The sequence below is a fragment of the Siniperca chuatsi genome, linkage group LG8 (genome assembly GCF_020085105.1).
Source record: "Siniperca chuatsi isolate FFG_IHB_CAS linkage group LG8, ASM2008510v1, whole genome shotgun sequence".
Lineage (NCBI taxonomy): Eukaryota > Metazoa > Chordata > Actinopteri > Centrarchiformes > Sinipercidae > Siniperca > Siniperca chuatsi.
This window is the reverse complement of record NC_058049.1, coordinates 16,474,402-16,486,652: the sequence shown is the minus strand read 5'-3', so window position 1 is coordinate 16,486,652 and position 12,251 is coordinate 16,474,402. Positions and strand designations below refer to the sequence as shown.

The following is a 12,251-nucleotide window of genomic DNA, read 5'->3' as shown; positions in this document are numbered from 1 at the left end:
TCTTGGTTCATTTTTTGAAAGACATTAACTCTTGACAGTGAAATCTTTATTTACCACCATCCATTAAGATCAAATAATTAATTAGTGGAAAAAATTATTCCTAATGCTCTGACCAAAAGATTAGTTCCCACCTCTGTTTGAAGAGTGCCAATAAATCTATATCCAAGATGAAGAGAAAGAGGAACAAGATAAATAAATGGAGACGACAGGGGCTTCATTAGACCTGTGTTATATAGTAAATATACCTAACTATACAGTAAAGAGAAGTAATGTTTGTCGTTATGGGGCATTGTGTAAATAATGACTATACTGTATATGTAAACAAAAGAAGAAAATTAGAGACTTGGGTGAAGAAGTATTTCCAGTCCTTCTGATTTACCAGCCATTTATAATGACAGTTAAACATTGATTTCTGCTGCTATTTTAATGCCAACAAATGACTGCCTGCAAATAATATCCTGTTTCTGTCCACACTCTGACTGAATCACATTCTGTAAATGAACTTCATAGTCTGCTTATTACTGTAATGTGTGCGTTTTATGGTGTCTTGGACAGACTTGATGAAGAGAAATAGTAACGGACAGATTTAAGTCATGTCAATAATGATTCACGGTTAAGTGCAAGAGCTGACAGCAGCTGAATTTACAGATGTACAAATCCTATCTTAATAGGAAGAAGGGAGGAGAAGAAGTAGCTGTTACAATGTGGGAACAAAGACTGAATGAGACTGATGGAATATAAGGAAAGAAAAGACAAGTAGGAATGTCTGTAGTTTGTCCTGCTGCTTCTTCTTGCATCATTGCTATTGTGGAGTCTTTTGTTTCCCCTCTCTCCTTGCAACCCTCCCTCTCCCCTTCCCCTGTCCTTTCTTTTACCTCTTTGTGTGAAGTACCATGTTAGAGCCTTGTTTGTGCTAAGTCAAGAACAGTACCACCTAGGTGTGTGTGTGTGTGTGTGTGTGTGTGTGTGTGTGTGTGTGTGTGTGTGTGTCTATACCAGTCTAGATTGTGAAATTTAAATGCCTCTGCTAAGGTGTGAATCCTGTCCAGGTCCACTGTGTGATGGTGCATTTAAGGCAATGGCTCATTCTGTGCTCAGTACAGCAAACCGTTGGGTTTTCAAAAGGCTTTTTCTAATTGTAGCAATAATTGTGGCTGGTTGGTCACGTTTAGACTCAAATTTTAGATAAAAACATATACAGTATTTGGTCAAATGAAATACAGTACAGAAATGCACACACACACACACACACACACACACACATACATATGAAATTAGAAATTCAGTTCTGTCCCTCTTTTCTTTTGAGTGTGCATGCACACTCAGACACACTGTGTCTTCTGGGCTGGCAGACAGTGCAGGATACTGATAAGCAGGGTAGAGCCTATTAGCTGTTTGGCCTGCAGCCTAAATGTCACTGGTGATTTTCTGTCTCTGGTCAGAAACCACATCCACACTTATCAGAGAGCCAGTGGGACATGGGATGGTTCCCATCACGTGATTTTTTGTTATTTCTTTATTCATTAACCTCAGCCTCCACAGCTACAAACCTAATTTCTTGTCATCTTCTCTTCTCATTCATTCCTTTCTCTCTCTCTCTCTCTCTCTCTCTCTCTCGCTGTGTGTTTGTGTTTGCCTCCAGCATGCTACAATCTGGACAAAACTTCTGTCATCTAGAGAGGAAATGCAGCATTCATTGTTTTATCTACATTTTAACAAGAGCACCCCTGAGATTATGGCTTTTGTAGCTTTTTTGTCGTGTTTCATTCTCTTTTTCGTCTCGTCTCTTATTCTTCTCTTTTCTTCTTCTTCTCTTCTGCTATACAGTGACTGCTGTGAATGTGTCTGGGCTTCATTGCATCAAAGTCATGATAATTCACAATGCCATTTTATTTGTCTTCCAGTGTCTAATCACCATAGCAACAGTCACAATCATTCACATTCTCTATCTAATTGTCCCACTCGATCATGTTCATCACTTAATGAACATGTGTCTGAAGAAGCAGTCAAATGTTTCTGCACAATAACTGCTAGCAAATACCTGTAAATAAAAAAACATCACTTTCATACCCTCTTCGTGGTATTCATGCTGCATCATAAACTCATTTGATTTCTAAAATAAACTGCCTTAAAAGTGTCCTGTCTTGCTATTAGTATAATTGATGATTATCTTGCTATCAATTAATATGACCATAATTTTCTTGATTAATACATAAATCATTTTCTTTATAACATTTCAGAAAATAGTGAAAAATGTCCATCATGATTGCAAAGAAAAGCTTGTTTTGTCCAATGAAGTGTACTCACTTTGTTATTTCAGAAGACTATGAAAACCAACAAATATTACATATAAGAAGCTGGAACTGTGCATTTGTGGCTATACAAAAATGGTTTAAATAATTATTTTATTATTAAAATTGTTGCTCATTAATTTTCTGTTGCTCAACAAATCAATTAATTGACTTTTCAGCTCTACTTAAATGTATGAACAAAGATGGAACATTTCCACACTTACCTCTGTACCAATAATCCTGTTGGGGCAGTAAGTGACCTTTGTGTTTATTCTTAATTACTCTACTTACATAAGGTACAAATATGTTCCAGTTAACATTAGGTTAGTTAATCATCTAAACAGTCAAGAGAGAGAAGGTTTGTGTAGATCCAGTGTAACTGAGCAAGCCAGTCAGAAGACTTTTTCATCTCGAGTCATGTTCCTTATTTCATTTAATGGGCTCAGTCAGAGATTGCATCATCGGGGATAGAGATTAAAAAGTGAAGCAGGTAGACTGCCTGTAACTGAGGTATTTAAAATAATATTCTCTCACAAAGTTCCTGTTGTCTACTGTCAAGCTCCTCTCCTGTGGAACCAGGTCCCAGTTTGGGTTCAGGAGGCAGACGTCATCGGAGACTGGATCGGTGAGTGTGGGTCTCTCTCTCTCTCGCTCTCTCTCTCACTGTCGCCAAGTGCTTGCTCATGGTAGGATTTGTTGGAAAAGTACAATGAGATAACTTCTGTTATGAATTGGCGCTATATATATAAAATTGAATTGAATTGAACTTTGTGGCAGGTGGCCCTTATCACTTTTTTCTGCCAAAGACATCCCAAACCAGTGCTGGTGTTTATTAAATTGTAATTTTGGCCCCTGTTATACCCATTTTAGAAAAACATGTCATTCAATGAAGTTGGTCGTTCATTCTCTATAAAATGCAGTGGTATCTTAGTAAAATTAGTAATTTGTTCTAATCAAAACAAACAATGGAAAAAAATAGAGGAAAGAAACCCTCTCAAATTCAATTACTCTACTATTTGCATTTTGGTTACCACTTCTGTCAGCTCTATAATTATGGTGATCATACCTGCTGTGATGATGATGGTTTTGTTTCTGATTACTCTGCAAATTGACCAAACACCAATCTCTGATTCATTCTATCAGACAGCTCCCTCTGCACTCGACTCATTCTGTCCACAATTAGAGGAGAGAAGGACGAGCTTAAAGGTCCAGTGTGTAGGATTCAGTGGCATCTTGCGGTGAAATTGCAGTTTGCAACCAATTGAATACTGCTCGCATCACCCTCCCACTCCAAGCATGTAAGAAAAACTACGATGGCCACGAAACTTGCGAACAACCCCCAAAGGCTCTATCTAGAGCAAGTGATTGGTTTGTCCGTTCTGGGCTACTGTAGAAACATGGTGGTGTAACATGGTGACCTCCATGGAAGGGGACCCTTTGTAGATAAAAACAGCTTATTCTAAGGTAATGAAAACACAACGATTCTTATTTTCAGGTGACTATACACTAATAAAAACATACTTATAAACATGATATTCCATTTCTGCCAATAGCTCCTCCTAAATGTTACACACTGGACCTTTAACAAGACCACACCTGTCCCAAAGAGTGAGTGTGTGTGTGTGTTTCATGTTCTTATATCCCAGTAGGGACTTTAACCTGAATGCATACTTCCCCTTGGGGACAAAAATTGAGGTCCCCATGGGTAGAGACTGCTTTTTGAGGGTTAAGACTTGGTTTTAGGGTACAGGTTCCAATTAGGTTAAGGTTAGGCATTTAGTTGTGATGGTTAGGGTAAGGGGCTAGGGAAAGCATTATCTCAATGACTGTCCCCCATGGGGATAGTGAAACAAATGTTTGTGTGTGTGTGTGTGTGTGTGTGTGTGTGTGTGTGTGTGTGTGTGTGGCATAATGCAAAACTGGCATAAAGACATCTACAAAACAATACACAGTACCAACTACTAGGTTGATGAAAGGGTGTCAAACAAAAACAACAAGGCTGAGTCTACAGTCATGCTAGCATAGCATCAGCATACTAATATTCCCGCAGTGCAACAATGCTAACATGCTGATGTTTAATGTTTACCATGTTTACTATCTTAGTATAGCGCGTTAGCATGCTAAAATTTGCTACAGTAATTAGTACTAAACATAAAGTACAACTGAGGCTGATGGGAATGTAATTAGTTTTGCTGGTATTTGGTCATAAATCAAATGATTTGAAAAAACTAAAATCTTGACCTGATGGCAATAGAGGAAAAGTCAGAGAATCAGTCCTGTGGGGAACATATATGTCTGCGCCATATTTTATGATAATGAAGACAATAGTTTTTCAGACATTTCACTCTGAACCAAAATTGTGAACCATCTGGCGGTGCTAAACAAAAATCAGGGATCACCAAAAGATACATCGTCAGGGAACCATGAATGTCTGTACCAAAATGTGTCCTAATCCATCCAGTAGATGTTAAGATATTTCACTGGGAGTGAAAAGGCATCACCAAGGCCAGTAGGATTTATCTTCAGCAGACCATGGAATGTCCCACATAGCTAAAAGTGAAAGCTATATTCTAGAAAATCTTGCTCCACTCAGTATTTTTTATCATACAAAAAATAATTGTCTTTTAATTGGGATAAGGTGGCATATCTGTTAATGAAAGGTTACCTGCGAAAAATGTTATGCCGTGACTTCCCACATTAATTTACCAAGATTATTGGAATAGGCCTTTTTCACAGCAGACGTTTTCACTTGTCATAGTAGGAAAAGTGTCCTAGTAAGCCATAACAGTGAGCCAGCATGCACAATACCAGGACCCTGAAACTGAAGCAACTAAATGGAATTCAGCCATCATTAATTATATTATTTACACCTGGGCTTTCCCTCATGAAACATGACAAAATGTGCTCTTTGAAAAAGAGTCACTAATGTGTGATGGTTGTTGAGTGACATAAGGGTTGCTGAATGGGAACTCCACACTTAACAGTAGAACTGATAGATCCTTGGATGAGTGACAAAATGTTTTCAAGATTTAAACAGCAGCAGCATACACAAGTATGGGCCGCACTGAAGCCAAAAGCCTACCCCATTGATTTACATTTAGCTATGATACAGACCACAACTCTATTGTCTGCTTTACAGAGTCTAGGCACATTGCATTAAAACGAGAATCATTCAAACTGAAGACAAAATGAGTTTTTCGTAATAAGGCAATAAAAATAAGAGGGAAGTGGTTATTTTTCCAGCACCTAGCTCTCCCAGGCAATACATATTCAGCATTTTACACACACCTCTCCTTAATCTGAAGAACACAAGTGACTCTTGTTTATTTATTATTGATCAGGGTAAAATACCAGAGGTGCTCTTGTTGCCAGAGAGCGGGATAGATGGCTATAGGGAACATTGATTTTTTTTCTCTTTTGTGCCTGCAAAGCTTCTTATAATCATTAAAGTGCAATGAGACCTCAATTTGTTTTGGCGAGATTAATATTTATAAGTGGTGGCTCTTTGTGTTTGCATTGTCTTATCCCCTCCTCTCTTTCTATTTACCTCTCTGTCTTTTCATTTATTTGAGGGTTTTCCTATTTCCAGTAATCTGTACAGATGACACAGTGCTCAAATACAAATATGTGAGAACGACACATATGAGCGCATTCAAACACACGCTTTTGCATGACATAAAATGTGGTTGATATGGGATTAGGTCTGGTGGAAGAAAGAAAGAGGGGTGAATGTGTATTTCTTCAACATTAGACAATATTTTTTCCTGTGTTTTTTTTGTGTATGTTTGCAAATGTAATTGTTGTATGTTGCCTTATAACAGAAGTGCCAGTATGTGAGGTCTTAAGTACACAGAGATCCATTGTGCTCGTTTAACACCACTTATCTCACCATCACAACAGGAAAAGAAAGAGAGACTAATTTGCATCCGCTGCAATTAGATGGTTTAGTTTGCATGTATAACATCTCGTCCCTGCTTAAAATTTGTCTTGTTTTTTTTTTTTATTTGAACATCTGTTTACACTGCTGTGATTACTGACTAATGTCAGTGACTATAGTGTAACTGGTCTCACCAGCTCGCCTTTGTATGGAAAATGGTGTTTTGAATTTTTGTATTTCAACGTAGTAGTAACATATAAACAACAGCCTGTTTTGTTACTTTTTTGTCAATTTATATCACACAACAGTGACTGAATCTGTCCACTAGAGCTGAAAAAATCAGCAGTGTCATTTTTCAAGCAAAAATGAGGATTTGCGGCTTTTCTTTTTTCATGTGATAGTAAACTGAATATCTCTATAATGGGCAGATTCATTGATACTAACAACAATTGTAGTTGGAGCCCTACTGTTCACGCCTCATGAAAGCTTTTACATTTGCTGCAGCAGTAGTCATGACTTGTTTTGGGATAAAGAGAGGAAGACTTTGATGGCATGAGCATCGATATCCAGCATGGAAAGGACAAAAAAAAAGCATAAAAAGGCAAAAAAATGATTGGAATATTATTCAGTGTAACAGTTGTCAGCAGTGGCAGTTTGTCAGTCTTAATGTTTCTCTTCTTTTGTGTGCAGAATGATGTTCAAATAAAAGTGCTATTTACTGTACATAGAAGCACAGTTATTTCATGTAGCTGGTAGTGGTTGAGGTGCCTGTGGATTTCCTCCTTGACAGCCTTTAACAGGAAGTGTCAGTTTTTTTTAATTGATCAGACCACTGGCTGTGGTCATGTCTAGATGGTAATCCTAGATATGTAGGCGTTGTTTCTTGCCTTCAGGGCTTTCTGCCAGAAAGCCTTTTACAAACACAGGACTTTCACCCAGGAGGCCGCTGTTTGTGTTCCGTGTGAAACCAAAAGTCAGCGCTGACTTATTATTTTAAGCCAAACCATGATCTTTTCCTAAACATAACCAAACTGCAACTGAAAACTAAAAATAATAATATAAAAAAAAGGATATTATAAGTCAACTAGAGAAAAGTCTATAAGTCAACCTTGACATGAACCCAGGTCTCCTGGGTGAAACTCCTGTGTTTGACCCATCCATCCACAACGACCTCCTCCCTAGAAGGACTTTTTCGCTCTTTATACTACGTTAAGTACTTGAACGTAATTCAGACACAGACATTATTACACTACAGCAACAATATTTAATAAGTTAATGAGTCCCCAACAGTAAGTACGTAAGTTAGTAAACAGTATAAAGCAGCATGGAGGCTAATGACAATGTTACGGTGGTTGTTGTGTGTAGCCCATAGACTGTATAAAAATAAGGTGTAGCTGCAGTGTTTCTGCTTTAACAGCACCGTGCTGGACAAGTGAAAGGTGTGTTTACAGTGTTTGTGTGCTCTGAAAGATGTCACAGCACGGATAAAAAGTCACACAGCTGATGGACTGTTAGCCTTGCATGCTAATACTACATAAACAATTGGATGAGACCATATGTTTACAGATATCCACAAATAGAAACAGCTGAAAGAGTCGCGCCTGTCATGGTTTGGGGTTTTAGTTGAGTTATTTCCTGTTTTATTTTTTAATACTCACTTCTCCTCATGTGTCATGTAACTTCACTTCCTGGCTTTGTGTGTTTGCCGGCAGTTTTGATTGTTTGCCCCACCCTAATTAGTTTCACCTGTGTCTTGTTATCTACCCTCACTAGAGTATTTAGTCTTGGTGTTCCTTTGGTTTAGTTTGTCCCAGTTGCAATGTTGGATTTTGCTTTGTGCTGTTTTATAGCTGGACTTATACCTGCTTGTTTTTCTGTCTACCTGCCTGCAAGCTACATATCATTAAATCATTGAAATCTTCCTGTCTGCATTTGGGTCCTGTCCCTGTTCCATGCTTGCCAAACTGTAACGTAAAGGGGAAAAGGGGTGAAGATTAGTGTGTCCACCTGGACGTCATGTTTCCCTCACTGCCGATCGGAGGTGAAGCTGATAAATACCTGCGATTGCAGAGTCATTTGGACTGGGAATTAATGCTGACTGTACCGTTTCCCACTTAAGAGAAAGCCAGACATTAGTGGGTGTTAGTGTTTTTTTTTTTGTCCAGTGTAAAAGAGGCTTAAGTGGCTTCTGTTACTGTGTTTTGTTATTCACATCAGCTCCCCATAACTCTCAAGAACCAGCAGCAGTAGCCTGTGCTTCACATAGCTGCAAAGGTAAATCAACATTTACAGCATGGAAATGTTATCAAGCTCCTCTGTCGCCCCGAGAGGATCATTGTTGATACAGAAGTAGAAGAGGAGTGTGTGAGGCGTGCAAGTCCTTCCAGTGATCTTTAACATTTGAATCCGGGGAGATTCATTAAAAAAACAAAGTACTTTTTTAATGAGTGTCACTGTGGTTTTAAGTCACTTGGGTTTTAAACATCTCTCTTCAAACTATAGCATCAAATGCAACCAACTGCTACATGGAAAATGGAAAGCAAGCATGAAGACTGAATGACTTTGCTTTGATGTTTGTGTTTAAAAAACCTTTTTTTTTTAAAAATCGCTTCTCTGGAGCCTGGTTGAAAGGCAAAACTAATTCAGGTTGACATTGTGATTCAGATCTGAGCAGAAAAAAGAAAATAAATTTTCACTTCTAGTGTCATCAACAATTGATGATGCATAATGACTGACGGGCTGTACTCTACAATCATTTTGCAACCAGGGGAGAACCATCTTCTTGTGATGTCAAGATTTGTACTCCAGGGCCCTCCCTGCGACACCACAGAACAGCATTCAACAGGCTACTGGCACTGTCTAGCTCCTCAACCATGGTGGAACCAGGCCTCCCTCAGCAGATCAGACTGAAGATAATCCAATGGGGGTGGGGGGGGTCGTATTCTCCAGAGGGCTCATTAGACACCTTGTAGTGTTGGTTGAGAGAAATGAAATACTTTGGGATTTGATGTTCTAAGCTGTTAGCGACTGGAGCATCACTCCTTTCATATACAATGACCCAATTGGGGGAAAAAAACCATACTGATTGTAAATAGGACTGGAATCGCTTTAATGGAATCACATCTTGCTAATATAATGTGTAAATGTTTTACAAAATGTTGTTGTGCAAATCAGTGATTCAAAGGAGGTTGTAATCAAACACTCAAAAAAAGTTTTTTGTTTTACATATGAGAAGAGTTTGATGTAAAGCACAACAGTGGAATTATATTACATTACTACACTGATTGATGATTTTATAGGCCTATATGATTTTGTCAACATTTTCCTTATCATGAAATGTATTGATGAAAAAAAGTTTAATTAATATTGTGATATTGATTTCAGCCATATTTACCAGCCATATTCATTGACACGTCCTCTGTTTGTGCCATCCTCACAACAGCAACGTATTGGCAGAAGTGTCTGAATGTTACAAGTGACTTTTTAAACCAAACCTTTTTACAAAGTGTGAATATTTGGTCAAATGTTTGCCAAATGCTTTTCCAGCAATACTTTGACCACACATGCTGAAACGTCTGTTAAACCACTGACACTTGAACTTAAAACTCATCTGAAGTCAAATAATCAGAGCCACGATTTTTCATAATCTGTTTTCATGCCCTTCTGAGCTTTTGTTTCTTTATAATTAAATGTCATATATCAGAGGTAGACTTCCTGCAACCATTTCACTTTTGGGTATTTGTGTTGCCATCTTTTCAATATGTCAATTCCCAAATGTTGGTAGCCATTCTTAAAATTCTTCACAGTTTTTGTCACAGATTTCAATGGCTGCACCACTTGTTGGCTGCACTCTAAAAAGGGACTCAGTGTTACGGTAACAGTATCTTTGCCAGTATGCAGCTAAAGCTAAAATGTGTCTGACTGACATTCAGTTTGGTGTATTGTGCTTATTGAGAAAGAAGTCTTATTGTTGTGCTGTAGCTGACTTGCATTGTCTCCTTCCTGCATTATCTGCCCTTTTTTTTTCTTTATTTCTGTGTTTCATTATTTCTGCAGTAATTTCTTCCCTAACATTGTTTCCAAGTAAGACGTTCTGCTTCTTCTAAGGTGGTATTAAATGAGATCACAGCTGTTGTGTGTCTGAGAGTGAGCATGTACATGTGTTGAGAAGGAATTAGTCTTTGAAATCTTCTCTCTTTGATCAGTGCGGATGCGGTTGCTGTGCTCATGCTCCTGCTGTGTTGATGTTGAGACAATATGCAGTCAACAACAAACTGCATCTTCAATGTTTTCCAGCTGGAGAATGACTAATCTAACCAACTATTTCTACTGATGGAACTTGAAGTTGAATTGTCCCAATTTATTTATTTATTGGTGATGAAGATAAAGTAGATGTTACAATATCCGGCAAACTAGACAAAATATACTTTGTCAAGTTTAGGTGCTATATTTAAATGTCAAGTTCAAACAACAACATTACTCGTCCAACTTTGATGAAACTTCAGTGAAGAGATGATGCAACTTGTTAGTAGCTAGCCCAAGGTCCTACATCATTCATGGAGGTAAATATGGTTCACACAGTTTGTGTGTTGTTTTCTTGCCTTCAGTCTGTTCCTGTTGTGACAACCTGGATTTCGTCATCAGATTACACCACCTTGTTACACCCCAGAAACACCCATTTTCTACTCACCGATTCGTTCCCAGCTCACGCCACGATTCAACTCTCTTCTGTTTATCTGGCATTGTTTTTTGTGGGGAGGTGGGAAGGAGAGTGGGAGAGTATTGGCCTATGCAAAATGCTCAATTGTGCGGTGAAAACATACAGTAGGAAGGTTGTTTAATCTCTTGCTAATCATTTTTTCATCTACCACCATCAGCTGTCCTCTGATCACCTAGACTACATTCTCCTGAATCGTTCCATATCCACACAACACCCACAACCCAGCAGCAAAAACCCAGACTGACTGACTGACTTGTGCACAAACTATTTTATTTTACTTTAAGTTTTCGTTTGTTTGTTTCATTGCTGTTCATGAACTGAACTGATTTAACTTTGTTTAAATTCACGAACTGAACTGAACCTAATCTTTATTTTTCTCTTTGGGCAACGGAATGTATCTGGATTAAAAAAAAAAGTTTGAAAGAAAACCCTTAGTGGAATTTTGAATTGGATTATCCTTTGTTTTGTGGACTTTGGGACTGTGGGTTTTTGGTTTGTTTTGTGAATGTCTTTAAATATATGAATATTTTGGTATTGCGCTAAAACCTTGTGTTTGTGGTTGTGGTCATTCAATGGTAGGGCATACATTTTAATTGTGTGCGTCCTTTGTGAGGTTTGATTTAAACATTTAAAAAAGAACAAACAACTACAAAACGTGACTGACCAATCTTAAATGCCAGGAGAGAGACCTGGCTGGCACCCCTAACCAAATAAAAAATATTAAATAAGAACACAGAAAGTCAAATTGTCACACTGCAGTGTACTCAGGACATGAAAGAGACATAGTCCTTGATTTGTTTGTTGCAGTCCTCGGTTTTAAAGCAAACAAGGGTGTTGGCACACATACACATGCACTCACACAGCCACCCATTTTTCATGTAAAGGTATATTAACTAGTGTTTGTACTTTAATTGAATTTATCTAGACCGCACAAAAAGCACCATTTATTTTCCATTCTGTTTTTCTTACTAAGTCTCAGAAACCTTATAGTGGAATTACCATTTTAATTCAATTTGGTTCCACGCTTATAAACATACACTGTTATCTGTAAACGCAATATATGACACTATGAAACACTAAATGTTACATAGATTGGAGATTGTTATGGCAGCTTGGAGCAGGATAATAGATGGGTGCATACTAGGGTAGTGCACTCAGAGTGAAGAAAGGACATCTATCTCTCCTTCCTGAGTTCATCCCATGTTTCCTATAGGAGCAGACAGATAACAGAGTCTGTGTCTGATTGGCTTAACACTTGGCCCATCACCACAGCATCACTGTGGAATAGCTTTGGAGTTATGAAATAGAGAGAAAGGACTATTATGTTATCAAAATATTACATTTGCTGCAAATCCCCCTTCCC

At 38.2% G+C, this 12,251-nt stretch overlaps 1 long non-coding RNA gene across 2 annotated transcripts in view; it reads left to right on the top strand.

The window, feature by feature from the left end:
* Positions 1-12,251, top strand: part of LOC122880053 — a 106,692-nt gene that overhangs the window by 72,401 nt on the left and 22,040 nt on the right. For both annotated transcript variants that reach the window (XR_006378824.1, XR_006378823.1), the window contains exon 3: positions 2,851-2,916. This is a non-coding gene — a long non-coding RNA (uncharacterized LOC122880053). The remainder of the gene's footprint in view (positions 1-2,850; positions 2,917-12,251) is intronic.